This window comes from Gastrolobium bilobum, unplaced genomic scaffold (genome assembly GCF_033153095.1).
Source record: "Gastrolobium bilobum isolate Gb01-03AN ecotype WA unplaced genomic scaffold, APGP_CSIRO_Gbil_v1 utg993, whole genome shotgun sequence".
In the NCBI taxonomy this organism is placed as follows: domain Eukaryota; kingdom Viridiplantae; phylum Streptophyta; class Magnoliopsida; order Fabales; family Fabaceae; genus Gastrolobium; species Gastrolobium bilobum.
The window spans coordinates 217,032-219,345 of NW_026898494.1; the positions used below are offsets into that span (position 1 = coordinate 217,032).

General features: G+C 28.9%; 1 long non-coding RNA gene across 1 annotated transcript; it reads left to right on the top strand.

Moving 5' to 3' along the window:
* The first annotated feature begins 342 nt into the window (after positions 1–342).
* Positions 343–1,508, top strand: LOC133316792 (uncharacterized). The gene is made up of 3 exons (XR_009752252.1): positions 343–454; positions 1,101–1,252; positions 1,413–1,508. It is a non-coding gene; the product is annotated as an uncharacterized LOC133316792 (long non-coding RNA).
* Positions 1,509–2,314: the final 806 nt, after the last annotated feature.

Here is a 2,314-nt window from a genome sequence, read left to right on the forward strand (position 1 = left end):
CGATGCTGATTCTGGTTCTCCCACAGAGCATTGATATCGTTCCTGTCACTAAAGCGTATTATCACTTCCCCCATCATTTTTTTTTTCTTCTCAGCTTTTGCAAAGTATCTTATATTGTTTTACTTGTTTTACTAGCGGCCATTGTTGGGGAGATTAAGAACAGAAACACATTGGTTCATTGAGACTTGAGGTGACAGGTTAATTTGTTAATTTAAGACCTTTACATTATAATTGAGATTGTGCTCACAATGTGTTCGATCATTTGCTTCACTGGCCTACGCATGCTGCATTGTAATTTAAACTTGTAAACTTTTTTTCCCATATCAAAGTTGGTTATTGTATAGGCTATATTGAACCTGCGATGGTGCTCTGCATGAACCTGTGATAGTGAGTTATATGTGGAGTGTGCACTGTACAATGATGGAGCACCATTTGGCCTTCCCACAAGAACAAGGTTTTTATACTTTTTGCAGTTTATGTTTTACAGAACTTAGACATTTTACTATAAAAATTCTGGTCCATTTTCACCTGGACTTACTGAAGGAATGATTTTTATGGGATAGGATTTCTTTTCGTTATTTAGCTCTTCAATTATACTATTATGATTGAGATTATTTTTTTATAATTTTTTCATTTCCATGTGCTCCAACCTCCGTTGGTATTGTGTTAAAAATAAAGATTTGAATACAAATCCTGTTATCATGCTTTATTTGTGTCATAGAATCATATATCTCATTGATTGAGAGATATGCCTTATATAATTTCCAAAAAAAAAAAGAGATATGCCTTATATAAACATGATTACAGTAGTAGATTAAAGATATAAAATAATTTGAATTAGCTAAAAGTTAGGTTATTATAATTTTAATTAATTTAATATCAACCGTTATGATTTACTAATCAAATCATATTCAAAGCCAATTAATGCCGTTGTTATAGTTTGCTAATCATGATCCTATTGGATGTTAATTAATGTCAACCGTTACAATTAATGTCTAAACAAATCCTATTTCAACAGTTAATATCATGATCCTATTGTATTTAAATTATCTCTTCTTTGTACATCTCTTTTATTTTGTATTTAAATTATCTTGTGGCAGATTCTACAATTAGAGAAAAGGCTACAAGACTAATTTCAAGTCAGATGCACATTAGAAATGGCACTTGGATACAACCTATGTCTCTTGTTAATCACTTGGATACCGAGGCCCCAGTGTGACAACTCACTAGATTAGAATTTAACATGATTGAGGTATCCTAATTTTTCCTATGCGTTATTTGATTAGGTTTACCTTCACACGCATTTCTTAGAATTTTTACCTCTGTTGTTCTGTTTGATGTGGATATTGGATTGGTCTTGAAATAGAGTGAAGTGTGAAATTATTTTACTTATAATTTTTTTTTTATTGCAGATCTTTCATGACAAACAAATGGTGCGTATTTTGGTGGCTAGCGCAAGTGTTAAGACATCAGCCTTTAGTTAGCATTTTTTTTTTTCTATTTCATGTATTTTTTTTAGACTTCATTTGAATTTAAGTTATCTTGTTAATACATATTAATTTTACACTTTGAATATTATTATAATAATTTTCAGAGAATATTTAATTGTTAGAAGCATTTTTCATATTTAGGAAAATTTTCTTTTAATTAAAATTTAGAATTTTTTTTTCATTTTGATTGTATGTAATTATAGTATATTTTAAATGATTTTTAAAAAATAAAAGTTGTTTTTGCTACTTATTTTTTTAATTATTAAGCAAAAGCTCAGCGTTGATGCCATATCTTTTGTCCAAAGAAAAAGTTTAATGGCTGCTTATTTCGATGGATGAGAAAATCGACTCCAAATCACGCAGATGGATTTAGTGGCTCCATATTCGTAGACAATTTTCAAAATGACGTTAATATTTATGCTGACAGTTTAAAATGACATCAATATTTGTTGAATTAAAATCCATATGAATTTAATATTTTAAAAAAATTAAAAAATATTATTTTCGACGGAATTCTATGTACATTCCGTTGTAAACGGTTAAGAATTTTCAACGGAATTTTTTTCCATTGAAATTTTCAACGGAATTATATATAAAAACCGTTGGAAACTGAAACGAAACTTTTCGACAGAATTATTTTTCGTTGAAAGTATAGACGGAATTGTAGTTAAATTCCGTCGAAAATTGTGACAGAATTTTTCAACGGAAATTAATTTCGTCAAAAATTTCAACGAAATTTTTGTTAATTTCTGTTGCAAATCAAGACAGAATTTTTTGACGGATATATTTTCTGTTGAAATTTTCGACGGAATTTATTATTTTAA